The sequence below is a fragment of the Aythya ferina genome (assembly GCF_964211825.1).
Source record: "Aythya ferina genome assembly, chromosome: 3".
Taxonomy (NCBI): domain Eukaryota; kingdom Metazoa; phylum Chordata; class Aves; order Anseriformes; family Anatidae; genus Aythya; species Aythya ferina.
The window spans coordinates 30394373-30409097 of NC_140298.1; the positions used below are offsets into that span (position 1 = coordinate 30394373).

Genomic DNA, 14725 nt, shown 5'->3' on the forward strand with positions numbered 1-14725 from the left:
CTCCTGAAGTGAAAGAAGCATATACTCTATCTCGCTTACCAAAAAAGGAGCTGTATGCCTGATCAGGATCTGCATCAAATCTGTAATGTCCCCACACCAGTGCGTGGATTCATTATTCTGGAACTGTGGTCTTAAACCGGGAATGCCAGCTGGGAGATGCACATATAAATCCTCTTTTCACAGTCCTGGGTCTGGGAAGAGATGTGAGAAGTTGTGCCATGATACTCTGTCGGTGCGCTTCTGATAATGTAGTTCCTTGTGTCAACAGCCATGGTTGCCAGAAGAAAAACTTGCAGTTGAATTACTGATTTCTTAACTATTTTGCTAAGTGATAGGAAGTATGCGTTCCTTTCTGTGGGAAAGCAAAAAGGTCAAATCAGCTTAAAAGTTAAAAGTAAATAGAGACATTGAAAAACAGAGTTGTCTTTAGTGCATGATTTGTGAGTACATCTGTGGAGTTGAGCCTTATTCTTCAAAACAGTATCTGGAGAGCAGGCAGAGTTTTAACTCTAGCAAGGCCTTCCTTATCCATTATTCAACCTCCTCATCTGTTTTATAATAAATTGGTTTCACTTGTGGACTTGTATAACAGTTCTTTGCAGTCATTTTCCTGGTCATCAATTAATGATTCAGGCTTACCTGTGAGGTTGACATGTGGAGTTGAGAACAGTAAGGAAAAATATTATTGTACTGGGAGATTAACAGATTGATTTTCCTTTGTTCACTTGACGTGTAAGAAAAGGAGGAAATCAACTGGATTTGTTTTGCATTTTTTTTTTTTTTCCAGAGAACTAATGCTGCAGAACAGTTTGAGCCACTCTGGCCTTGTTATTTTTCATAGATTAAGTTTGTTTTTGCATCCTTTGTATGTAATAGAACAACTCTATCTGCATTTTTGTTTTCCAATTTGTCTCTAAACATGAAACAGCTTTCAAATATATGTATATATATTTCCATGAAATGGCATGTAATAGGGCTGTGGGAATTTATCATTTTATTTACTCGTATTGTGCAATTACCTTTTTTTTTTTTTTTTTTTTTTTTTATCATAATCTTCTGTTTTCAAGCAGGAAAAAATTTCAATAATATTGGGACTTTTACTTCACTTACAAGTTATCAAAAAGGCTTTTTAACTTGGGAAAATATATTGAGCTTATAAGATCTAAAGCAGCTTTTCAGTTTTTTTTTTTTTTTTCTAAATGCTTCTATTTTCAATTGTACTATGAACATTCAGTTAGGTTTAGCCTTGAAGAACTTGGACTCTGCAATTTCCTCTTCATGCTCTATAAATATTTTAGCGGTGTTTGTTTAGGAGGGATACTAATAAGTTCTAACACTGGACTGGTGTGGCACATGGGAAACCACCTGCATGTGCAAGGCCGATTGCTGCTTCGGAACGAAGCACGTTGGATGTGGTTGTCCTGCCTTATGGCTGAGTTGCTGTGGCCATGGGAAATGGGGCCCTCAGGGTAATGGCTTCTCATTGCCATCCCTTCTCTTTGTGCTCATCTGGCTCATGCTGTGCTCTTTGAGGCTGGCAGAGAGCTTTCTGCTGGTGAAGAGCTTTGCCTGTCTCAGTCGTTTTAAATGGCCTACATGGTAAAAAATATGGGTGAAGGGAGAAACTGAAGTGGATGTTATACTTTTCTATCTCACTGTTAAGTAAAGGAACATATCGCTGCAAACCTTGGATAAGAGTTAAAAGCTGTAACGTTACCTTCAGTGCTGTTGAAACAATCATTTTTCTGGCAAGTATGGTATTTGAGATTGTGCTTATTGATTCATTTTTGTATCAAAAGAAGTAAACAGCTCAGTTCTGTGACAGGGCTGAACAAAGCCTTTGGGCATGCTTGTTCTTGTGCATTTGCTGATGGGGGTTCCAGGGTATTTGCTAGGCTTGGCTTGGCAAAATGAACTGGGAGATGGAAACTTTCTTGATTTGCTCACTTCTTTGCACAACAGAGAGGAGATGATGGAACACATGAAGTCCCCCTCGAGTCTGAGTAATGGTTAACTACAAACCGCTTGGAAGACAAGCTGACACGCTGCTCATCTCTCCCCATCAGCCAGCAGACCGAGCTAGACATGAATGCAGTTGCACATGCTGTAATCTCTCCAATGCGAGCCCTCTATAGGTGCTCTGGGATGCTTTTGCTGCTAGAGGCATACTGGCTTTTACTGGCTTTGTGGAATCTGTGGTGCTGAACACTTCTCCCTGTGGAGGGCCTGCAGGCTGCAATAGTTTAGCTGCCTGTAGCATGAAGTGTTTTTTATAAACTTGGCATGATTATTCTTCAGCTGTTGCTGTGGGCCTCTTTTTTTTTTTTTTTTTTTTTTTTTTTTCATGTGCAGTTTGTTTATAATGCTATAGAGAAAAGGGAGATACACAAGGGCTGGTCTGTGCTTTTGATTTGAGACGGGGAATAGATGTGAATGACACCTCTGCCCTGAGATGCCAGGTCTTCTGCTCCTCCTCTCCATGGCTCAGGAGCTTGATTTCCTCAAACCACTTCAGGATCCACGTTTGATCAATTTTTAGGGCTGTGATTTCAAGGAGACTCTGGTTATTTAGCCTTGGCAAATGTTTGCTACTTAATTAGAAATTCCAGGAATTTGTAGCTAGGTGTCTAGCTACATATTGAATTTCTTTCTTAGCAATGTGTCAGATTGTTTTCAGTAAGATCAGTTGTGTGCATGTGACACACAGCTGACTGAAGTGTGTATTAAAATAATCTGTTCTTTCCTAGTTGTTAGGTAACTTTAAATTGTCTCCATCTTTTTGAACTGAAAAAGCAATAGTGTAACGCATCAGGGCTGTGGGAGATAGCGCTCTGCTTGCTTCTAAAGTCCCTTGTTCAGCAGGTGGCTATCAGTCTGGTATGATAATGTGCTGCACTTCCACAATGGTACTTAGATTGTGAGCAATAAATCCTAGAATCATTAAGTATCAACCTACAAGTGTTTGTAAGGTGTTAATTCTCACACGTTCTTTCACATGGACTTCTAAGAGGAGCAGAGCCAACACACTTCTAATGCTGATCCAGAAGACTGTCAGAGCTGCACATACTTGCTGCATAGGTGTAAATCACCCTTACCATCTGGTAAGGTACGGCACATAAAGAACTTGTCATAGGCCCTTATTGCAGCTCCTGTCACATAATCCGTTTTGGCATCCCTGGTGTTTCTGTGGGTGTATATTCTACGTTTCAGCTCATTGCAACTCATCTTTTACTTTTTTTTTTTTCTTTTTCCCCATGCTAAAGAAACAAAAGCCTTTAAGTTTAAAACCACATTATGGGTGTCCATTCTGAACAAAGTTCACTTTAAAACTTCCTTACGAGGAAAGGCTGAGAGACCTGGGTCTGTTCAGCCTGGAGAAAAGAAGACTGAGGGGGGATCTCATCAATGTGTATAAATACCTGAGTTGTGGGAGACAGGGATTTGGCCTACCTCTTTTCAGTGGTTTGCAGGGACAGGACAAGGAGTAATGGTCACAAGATAGAGCACAGGAAGTTCCGCACCAACATGAGAACTTCTTCACAGTGAGGATGACGGAGCACTGGGACAGGCTGCCCAGGGAGGTTGTGGAGTCTCCTTCTCTGGAGATATTGAAGGCCCACCTGGACACCTACCTGGGCAGCCTGCTCTAAGGAACCAGCTTTGGCGTGGTGGGGGGGGGAGTTGGACCCGATGATCTTTTGAGGTCCCTTTCAACCCCTTCAATTCTGTGATTCTGTGAAAACATCAGGTATGTTAGAATGTCAGGCTGAACAGCCTGTCACAGAGGCATCCTACTACTTTGCATGCTCTCACTGGTGCATCTCTTTTGTCCTGACAAAATTGTTCTTGCTAGCCAATTGTGAAACTTTCTTTTATCTGCTACCAATTTCTTTTGACAGTGCTTTGCAATTCCTACTGTTTTTTGGAAAAACAAAACAAAAAAACTCTTGATGCCTAAACTTGATTTTTTCTACATTATAGGTCTCTTATTCCATGCTCACTAGAGGTGGGAGAAGAGATGTCATACTCTTCATGCAGGGCTTTTTTCTCCCTCCCCCCCCCCCTTTTTTTTTTTTTTTTTTTTTTACAACGAAAATATTTATTTAGGTTTTCTATGTAGTCCATATTTTCTAGACTTATGATCCTTCTTACAACTGTCTTACAGATTCACCTCTGATCAGGCTACTATTTTCTTAATAAATGATGCACTGAAAGTGGTAGTGCTTTGCTTCAGATTTTACTCCAATCTTGCCTCCTTGTGTTTCCATACTGACATTATATGCAAGAAAAGCCATTGCAATAACTCTCGTGTACGCACCCTTACACTGTTTTATATCCTACAAGAAATGTAAATGTTCTGTCTAAATCCATTGTGAAGTCTGTAAGCAGTTGTGTGTAAAAACAAACAAACAAACAAACAAAAAAAACAAAACAACAAAAAAAAACTTTCATTATTCTTATGTATTTTACAGAACAATGAATGATACTGGGATTTCCCATTCTCTCCCTGTACTCCCCAAAGTTCTCAAAACTTTAAACTTGAGGGGTCTCGGTGAACTTCCATGAAGTCATTCAAGTCCTTAGCAACTCTGGTTCTCCAGTTCCTGAAGTGCTCCTGAGTGACTTTTATCAAGTACAGCTGATTCAACACTTACTCTCTAGCATATGTTTTCTACCATTGAATTGTTATGGCTCAAATGAATCAGTGTTTTATTGATGTTCAGTGAGCCAGTCTGACTAGAGAAATGTGGGTTTTCCCTAAGGACTCTCAACTCCGATTTGGTTTGTACAGAAGTAGTACCTTGATAAAAATGATAAACAGAAAAGTGTTGAGTTGTGGAGAGATGCCCAATACTGCTCCAGAGGTGAACATAAAGTGTTTTCCTTAACATCCTTATTAATGATCTGTAAAGTCAAGTAAACAGTAGATTAAAAACAATGTTTGCAAAGGTTTCTGTATTTATTATCATAAAGGTAAAATGGGAAAAATGCTGTGGTACCTACAGAGCTTTGAAAAATAAGAAACAAAAAAAAAATCACAGAATCACAGAATCACAGAATTTCTAGGTTGGAAGAGACCTCAAGGTCATCGAGTCCAACCTCCAACCTAACGCTAACAGCCCGATTTTTCTAAAATGTTTATGATACAGGAAAAAATAAAAGGAAATTAGTGTTTCATATGAGCAAAATAATTTGCCTACCTATGCAGGTTCGTTTGGTCATGTATTCCTGAACTGATGCTGGAGAACACAAGCATTTCTGGTGCTTTGGTTTTAAACAACCAAGTAAATAAAAATCTGTGTTGCTTTGAAATGAACTTGATATACTGATATATTGAAGCTGAGGAGAAAACCCTAGAATAATTAAGGGTTTTAAACTTTCTGTGGTTGACTTGGAATTTGCAAGCTTTGGCTAGTAATTGTCAGATTTTTAGAGAGCTTTGATGTGGCAGGTATTTTTGCTCACCCTTCTCCCTTACACCCCTTTAAAGGGAGCCCCTTTAAAAAAAAAAATAAAAATAAAAACAACGACAACAACAAAAACATCACCACAAAACAAAAAAAGAAAAAAAACAAACACAGCCACCATGTGGACTCTGTAAATTCCTTGTTTAGTGTCTATCTGACCTTGGAAAACAGATTTGTCTTTCTGAAAATATGTTGCTGTTGTAATATGTCTTAGTTATTCTGCTACCTTAGACAGGACTTTGATAGTACAGTCTGTTAGCTGACTAATCTCATGTCTTCTCTGTGCTTCTAATAGCGACAGCATGTTTTTGTGATTTTTTTTTTTTGAAGAGTTCATTTCAACTTAGGTACGTTTTTTTTTTCTAGGGTTTTTGGAAGCTGAATGAAATGGTAACTGCTGACATCCTACCTGGTAATTTAGAAATGTTAATGAACACTAGCTTATATCGCAGAGTCCAGAAGAAATAGTAACATGCCAGACAGAGGCCTGACTCTTGTTTCGGTGGGTAGGTTAACAACAGTAATTTGGCTAAAATAATTATAGTATTAAACACTGAAATTTTTAAAAGCTTTAAGGGATACAGATCTCTTAGAGTAAATCAGATCGTGCTATAAACTACGCTAATCATTATGGCAGCATCCCTTTTTCAGATGAAGCTGTGTCAGAAAACTTCATGTTAGAATAAAATAGCAATACGCTGAAAGACCGAAAGAGAAACTTGAGGTTTGTAGTGACTGTCATTCAACTGCCTGAATAAGTATGTGAGTAGTGAATAAATATATGGTAAAGTTCCTTGAAAGTGTATAAATTTGCATGGAAAAATACTAAAATCTATTGGATCTTGTCAGTTTTTTGTGGTCATAATACATTATGAACACAGTGAAGGGACATACTGAAAGCTGTTAACCTGAAATCTGTAATTCCCTGAGCTCTGTGGGCTTGATCATGTAGCATTAATTTTTCATTATCATAATCTTCTGTTTTTCATGTGAGAGGAATAAATAGTGGAAGAAAACTTCAAATAAAGCCTCTGGAGTTTTCAGTAGATTGATGGCATACAAAAAAAAAAAAGGGCGGGGGGACGGAATGTACAAACTCTTTAGTCCTAAGGCTATTTGATTAGCTACTTCTTGAATTTTGCTACAAGTATTTCAAACTGCATTGGAATTTGCCTGGTCTCATGCAGGCTGGATATTCACTCTGCATTAGAATTCTCCAGTGTTCATCAAATCTGAACCCAGGGTCAGGGCTTCTGGACTGCCATCCTGTCTCTGCTAGTCCACTGTACTGAATAATATGGAATAATAGAGGTAGCTCCTCTACTTCTGTAGCGCAGGTGTTATATGACCTGCATAAATGCATTTTTTTTTCCCTGCAGTGTCCCTTTTGATCTGTACAGGATTACACAACTCAACTAATGTTTCCATAAGACTGCACTACCAGTTGCCTACGGAGCTTGAGCAGTGTGAGAGATCTTATGGTTCACAATGTAAACAACTCATCTTTCCTAGATCTTGCGTGGGAAGCAACTGGATTTGTGACTGGTACAGGCAAGCAAGAAATGGCCTAAGTTTAGGAGAATTATGCTTGCTTGTACTAGAGCTGAATTTGGCCTGACTCTTCCAAGTGGGTGAGTTGATTACACAATGCGAAGTAAACTGCTATGCTAGGGGATTTGGCTAGTACAAATTCAGCCAAGCCACAAATGCCTACTAAAATTTTTTTTTTTAGATTTTTTTTTTTCTGGTTCCTCAAATATTTTCATGAGTCTGGATTTCCTCCATCTTTGTTATGTCTCTAAACATACGTCTCTAAACTTCTTTCTATTCTTCTAGTTAATTTTTTAACAAAATGAAAATCAGTAGTATCTTTATTCTTCCTAATGGGCCCTGTGATAGTAAAATGCTGGCAATGGTGTTTCTGATTAGACTTTTGTTTTAGTATCTAATTTTTTAATCCACAGTAATTATCTTCTGGTTGCTAACTAGTTGCTAAGAAGGATAGATTGCCTTCAGAGACGTTTCTGGGAAGCTGTCCAGTTTCTTGCTTGCTTATTTTAATCTCAAGCTTGCTGTTAGACGTATGCAGTCTTATAGGATAATGCGTCAGACACAACAATCTTGCTTCATTGGTTGGAAGACAACTGAACGCACGTGCTTTCTGTGGAACAATGTCATCTAATATGCTTAGTACTTTGCCATCTCACTGGAGTTTCATTAAGTCATGTGAATTTCTCTCTTCACTAAGAGAAAGCAGGAAAATAGTGCTACGCTGGATGCTGTGTGAAGATGATAAATTTGTTAACTAGGCTACTGGATTTGATGTAGGAGGCTTGATGAGTCTCTTAAAGACTAAACAAATAAAATGAAATTTTCAAGGGTATTGATTGGGCATATTTTGATTATAGCATGCTGAAGATTGATTAGATGGGACATGGGATAAGCTAATGGCATTTTGACTAATTGGTTTTAGAAGAAATGAGAATAAGAAGTCTGGTTAAAAGAACAGCAGTAGAGACTGAAGTGCATTTTGTAAGGATGCATCTGGCCACATTGCAGAACACACAGGACACTTGCTCTAGCCTATTGGCTCAGGTAAAATTATGTGTGCTCAGGGCTAGGCTGTTCATGGCTGCCTGTTTCTCTAAACTGTGAGGAGAAAAAGCCATCTATTCTCCTCCCAGTGCAACTGATGCAGATGGGTTTTATAATAAACTGCAGATGTTATATTTAGGTGTTCTTAGCATTGGAACGGCTGCTCAGCAGTAGGGGATGGTAGAGAGCTGTGTGGCTAATCTATGGTTAGGGAAAAGAAGCAACCAAATTATTTGTGTGTGTGTATGTATGTGTATATATATATGCATCCCAATATATATAAATAGGCAACACTTGATTTTCACATTTATCCTGTTGTTACCATGGATAACTACATATGCTAAATCTGCATCTGGGACCTGCAGCTGTAAGGCAGTGTGTCCACTGCCTGTTGTGGCTGCCACTGCTGCACTGATACGATTCATCCTCAAGTGTTCCATCATTATTTTGATGGAGATTTTCAGTTTTGTCTTTTTCTTTTAATCTTGTGTTTTCTGCTGGGTTCTGAGCTTGGAGCATACATTTTGATACAGCTCTGGTTGAGTTGGGTTAACTTTTAAGAAAGTTTGATCATTCGGGCTTTGGGTGCTAGAATTTAGACTGAGGTTCTGTATGATAATATGCAGGCATGCATGCTGTCAGTGTGTTTTTAAAATGGTTTTTCCTAATGCAGTTTTACGTGCTTTGTCTTTGCAGAGCTGCTTATTCTGCATATTGCACAATTTTGCAAGTTCTCTAACCATCATAAATCCTCTAGAATAACATACTTAGAAGTAAACTTTTTACTCTAAGGGCAAGCTTCGTTTTTTCCTTGCCGTTTAAAGAACATCTGTATTCACATGAGAACTTTCGCAATTCACTTTATTGTGACCGAGTAGTGGAGCCAAAACACTGCATTAATGGTCTAAGTGTGTGCTGTCATATAAGTTAAAATAATGTTGTAAGCTTAGAAATACAACGTCCTGATCATATCTTGCTTTGGGTGGGGGGTGTGTGTGTGTTCAACCAGCAAAAAAGTTGTTGTATTTACAGAGCTCCAACTCTTCTCACTCACTTTTCAATGTAGTGTGGATATTACAAACTCAAGGTGTCCAGGTCCTGTGCACATAAAAATCTTAGTTGAGGGTAACAGTTACTTTGGGCTTCCTACATCTGCTGCTGCAAAGCTGAGAAACCATGATGCTCTTATCCTTTTTTCTTTCTTTTTTTTTTTTTTTTTTTTTTTTTTTCTTTCCCCTCTGGATACTGCATTGCCTTAAGTTTTATTAGACCTGAGAAGGACCTGGGATTTCACTTCAGGATGAAGAACATCAGCTAACGACTGAGGAGAGAAAAGCCTGACAGAAATTGGTGGAACTTGGGTAAACTTGCTATTAGTAAAGAGCAAAAGTAACAAAGGGAAACCTGAAAAATATTATTTTTAAAATGGATAAATGCAAGTATAAAACAGATAAATAAAAAAAAATACTTGTACATTTTCAATTATTTTCTGTCTTTAAAAGTCAATGCTAATACTAAAAATTTATCAGTTCAAGAGAAAATGTATCATTAGCAGAAGTCCCAAGACACTTGCAAAGTCCTTTGTTTATGAGAAATGATTTGGAGATTGTGATGTGGCTGGATGTGTTCCATGGCTTTCTAATTATTAATTCCGAAGAAACTATGCTAGGTTTTCATTTGGCAGCACTGAAAATAGGGAGTTGGATTGGGTTTTGCTTTATTTCTTTCTCCGGAGGATAGATCTGTTGTTAACAAGTATCACTTAGGGCGATGGATAATATGTTCTGTTGAAGTAGTCATTCAGCAACCCAACTGCTCATTACCAGCTCAGTGAGTCAGTCCTTTCAGAAATGGCTAGCAATGTTGTATGCCTCAATTTCTGGCTACCCAATTTGAAAGATCATTAAAGGCCTGCTTTTTCACTTTTTTTTTCTCCTTCTCTGTCCCTCTCCCTGCCCAGGAAATTCTTATCATGAGCCTCCTAGAAATCTTAGTGGATGTAGAAAACTCAACGTGTGTAGCATTCGAGAGAATCCATCTTCGTCTGTGCTGCCAAGGGTGTAAGGCGCAGTTCTTAAATGTATTGATGACTAGTCCATGCCCTGAAATGATGTAGAAGGACACTTGATTTCTCAACTTTATGATAACTTTCATGAAATATTAAATGCCTGTCTGATGATTTACTCCTCTCTGCATAATGCAATTTAAAAGAATGGTTTAGTTAATTATTTACACTGCACTGCTGATGCTATTTCTCTCCAAGTGCTTTCCAGCAGTAGTTGCTTCTGCTTATTACCAGGAGAGACTTTAAAAGGCAGATCCTGTCAAGAAAGCAGAATGATAACCTGTTTCATTTGTATCCGTGTACTTAAAATACGTGTGCTGGGTAGAAAATACTGACAGGGCTGAAACAAGAAATGAGGGGCTTAAAATTCCTGGTAGATCCAGGCTCTGAAACAAGAACAAACCCCAGGCCTTGCTGGGACTTCTGAAAACATGCCTCCTAGGGCTCACCATGGCCTTGTTGGCAGGATGAGAGGCTGAAAAGGGCAGTTCAGAGTGTTTTTGAAGCAACAGCAGTGCCAAGTAAAGAACATTAAAGAACCTGAGTAAGATGCCTGGGGGTGATGATCCAGCAGCACTGCAGGACTCTAAACAGCCCGCGAGGTGGTTGCGGATAAGCTTTTGCTCCTGCAATCCTGTTTTAAGTGCGTAAGTCTGACAGCCAACAGAGAACTTGGCAGCAGTGGTGAGCGAGAGAGGCTGCCAGGGCTTTCTAAGGATGTGTGGAAAAGAGGGCCTTTGAGTCTTTAGGTCCCATGGGGTCTGCAGTTGGGGATCTCCTTGGCTGTCTTGAAACCCACTGTAGTAAGCAGAAGAAAAGGAGAGCTGACAGTACTGTCCTGTCAAAGGCTCTGCTGGCTCCAGCAAGCAGGGCAGGAGAGCCCTGCAGCCCTTCTGCCTTGTGCAGAGCCTGGCCGGCTTCTCTCTGCAGGAGCTGGGGCAGTGTGCTGCTTTTACAGAGCCACGGTGGCAGCATCTCAGGCTTGACAGCAAGAAGAGCAGGCTAATACATCTCACTCTGTATCACTTTTTCAAAAGTAATCCTCCTAAAGAGGAAGAACAATTGTAATTCTTACCTATCTGTCCAGCAAAGGTCAAAGGATGTTCAAGAGCATCTTTCTTAAAGCTAGCACGAAACAGCTTCTTAGACTGTGTAACTCAGGATAGTCAAGGTTTTAGGTGACCAAAGGCAAATTATACTAACAAAAAAGTGTGAATTTTATTTAAGGAGACAAATCAAAGGAAAAAAGCCTTTATAAATACTCCCTAATGAGTGCTGCTGTAGACATAAGTGATTTTTTCTTAATTTTGGAAAGTGAAATCTGATTTATATTCCCATCAATGTTGTTTAAAGTGCTTTTTAATTAGTTCATCTCTAAGAAATGCCACCTTAATATGATAAAAAACAAGAGGCTTTTTTCTTTGATTTAGCGCACATACTTTTTTTCAAAGACTAGTTCAGTCCTTTACTACTTCAGATGGCTTGCTCAGTGTGTTCTTTGTGAAATAGGTGTGAGTTGCATGGCTTTATTTATTTTTAAACCTCCAGGAGAAGAGGCATAAAAACTCTTTGAACTGACATGCAGGGAGGGGCTTCTGCTGGGTGACCTAGAGGTTGTGGTGGGATTGGCACCTTGCTCAGGGCATTGCTTGAGAAGAACACACCAGAGTCTTCTCAGATCCAGTGGTAAAAATTAGGAGTAATCTCAGTCTATTTGATTTGCACTAGTTATGGGAAAAGAATAGGGACCAGCCAATGAAGCTGATTAAGCAGTTTAATTACTGAGTTGGCTCTAATTCAATTGCTGACCAGATCTCTAACTGCTGATGCTCAGGGGTGTAGTAACATGTCTTGGGACAAGATATACTTCACTTTGTGAGCTATAGCTACTCGAAGAACAAAAATTATGCAGTAAGTTGTAAGAGAGAAGGTATAGCAATCTCTGGCCCAATTAGTGTTAGGGGCCCTAGGCTGCAGTACATCTGTCTGCTTGTTGGCTCATCCCAACAGTCAGAGCAGGCCTACTGACTGTCAGCACAGCACTAGCTCATGACTGAGAGGAATGCTATTGGTTAATCTAATGCTTTGGTATCTATCTCTATAACAAAACAGTAAAAATACTGTTTTTTTTTTTTTTTTTTTTTTTTTTTAACCTTCTCTAAACATGGATGAGTTGTTATGGTTTGAACCATGTTGTGGGGCTCGGGAAACTTTCAGCCATGTAGCTCTTCTGGTCATCACTGGAGTGTTCTGGGTGAGAAGAGCCGGAGAGCAGCTTGGAGGCACCATCAATGGGCTTATTGCCCATGTGGGGGCTTCTGATGCATTCCTAGGGATTTCTGTGTTAAGCCAGTTGCCCCTAGCTTAGCAATATCAGAGGCATACCACATATCTATGAATCTTAAACTAGACTGGCTTAAATAAACAAATGTATAGGACAGTGAGGGGTAGGAAAAACACAGCAAACTTCTTCAAAAGCTTTTGGCATGAATTGAAGTTCTTTATTCTTTCTAAGAGTATCCAGAGTTGTTGCTTGATGTTGCTCTGAGTTCTCCATATAAGCATCTATGAAACTCCTTTATGCATTTAGATTTGGGATGCTGTAAATCTGCAGCACCCTGTCAGCCCTGACACCTCAATGCAATTAAAAAAACACTGACAAGAGACTGAGCTTTATTTCATAGTCCCTGTGGATAATGTAACTTATATTCTTAAAACAGGTTGCAACAAAATTAAGGATTCTCATACATCAGTGCTCCTTGCCCCCATCTATGACCATCCCTATCAAGCACTCTGATAAACAGAACGGGTGAAGAGAAACACCTCGCCCATACCTGCTTGTTGCTCATGTGCAGATTCCCCTTTCTGTGCAGCCGTCCATCAAGAACTGAGTTGGCAGTGACAAGTGGTATGCTATTCAAAGAGCTGTGGCAGGTGTAATCTGCAGGATTGCATCCTTGAATTTACTCATATGTCTTACAGAGCAGATCATGAACATCATTAGCAGAACTGCTCCTTAATAAGTACAAGCCCATCCTATTGCAGTGTTAACTACTGCAAGTCATAAAACTAAATATAGTGTTGCAGCAGTACATAAAAACATTGAGGTCTTGTATAAGGAGAAACGAAGCAAGAACATCAGTGAGATTCAAAGGTGTCTGAAGTCCCTGAGGAGAAAATGAAATACATTGAACCATGATTTCAAGTAATCTGGATTTTTTAAGACCATTTCCACCACTCTTGAATTTCCTTTGCTGTTTGTTGTTTGTTTCCTTATTCACTCTTCTCTCAATTATTAAAATCCAATTACAGTTTGTTTGTTTTTTAAAATTAATTATTTAAAATTCAGGATGAAACATAAGAGATACTGAACAGCTGTGTCCATCACACTTTTCTTGGTACCTTATTAAAATTCCCATTAGTTTTTTATACAACTGCTAGCTACCTCATTTTCTTCAGAGGAATTCATTTCAAGTTGTGTGCATTTATATATGAGGTGGAGAAAATCTATTTCTCTAGCTGTGTGTGCTGTGAGAGCCATTAGGCTTGTCCTTTGGTCGAGGGAACTCTGGCAAGTTTTTATTCTGGGTGGCTGCTCGGGTCACTGTGACTTTCAGGAATGGGCCTGATTTGCATTAGAATATTTAATTTGCAGTGCTGTATCATTACACTTGTCTGCGACTGAGGGAACAGAATTAAGACTGCCGCAGAACTCTTTTCTGGTATGTCTTTATGAAATATTCTAAAGTTAGTGTGGGCAAACTGCCATCCCCTGGCTCAGGATCTGTGGGGTGTTGCTTGTGGGTTTATTTATTTATGTGTGGTGTTAGGGAGCTTGGATTTTTATTTTTGTGTTGAAGCTCCATGAGAAATAGGATTATAATTCCCTTCCTGTGGCATTCAAAATTTAGACTTGTATATCCTTATTGTTACCTTTCTTCCTGTTCAGTGGGACTTTTTTTTTTTTTTTTTTTTTTTTTTGAGGGTGTTCTGGCTTCCACTGCTTCTGTAACACTTGGCTGGAGGGTTGCTATTAAGTTATGGAGTGTGTAGCAGGGTTCTCTGTATCCCCAGACATGCTCGGGTCTGCTCCCACAAACACAGGTTCTTTAAAAGCAAAGCAAGATTGCTTCCCTGAGGAAGGCTGATGGTCTCACATCTGTCAGGAAGGTGAAGTCAGATGTCAGCCATAGTGGTGGTGTTGCTACTGCAGGACTGATGTGCAGGGCCAAGCACATACATGTGTGTCCTGCTCCTGGCTGGGTAGTGTCATCTGTGGAGCAAGGTCTAAGGCCTGGAGACTGCAATGTGTCCTCCAACATGTTCAAGGCTTAGCATTGCTGCTGGTACAGAATTTGGCTGCCCCAAGTGGGAGGTCCCTAAGCTGTATACCCTATGATAGGGAAAGTGAGAGGGGAAAGGCCTACTTTGGGGTAGACATTTGATTGAGAGCTGGTGTGGCCTCCAAAATTGGTGGCTCAGGTAATCTAAAATGGCAGGACCACAGCAGGAAAATACCAGCCTTTTCCTGCCATGTTGACATATCCTCCTGCAAGCCCACTGGTGGTGATTTGTGTCCAATTTTGCAACACAAGTT

At 39.6% G+C, this 14725-nt stretch overlaps 1 protein-coding gene across 17 annotated transcripts in view; it reads left to right on the forward strand.

Annotated features, from left to right (window-relative positions):
- LOC311433862 (uncharacterized protein) overlaps nt 1-14725 on the forward strand; it is a 443722-nt gene that overhangs the window by 134010 nt on the left and 294987 nt on the right. Inside the window, exons 3-4 of one of the 17 annotated variants that reach the window (XR_014691006.1) lie at nt 9324-9424; nt 10024-10226. The exons of 15 other annotated variants lie outside the window; for them this stretch is intronic. The gene's annotated coding sequence lies outside the window, so the exon portion shown is untranslated. Of the gene's footprint in view, nt 1-9323; nt 9790-10023; nt 10227-14725 lie in introns of those variants that run through there. One more of the 17 variants, XR_014691007.1, reaches the window with a different exon arrangement.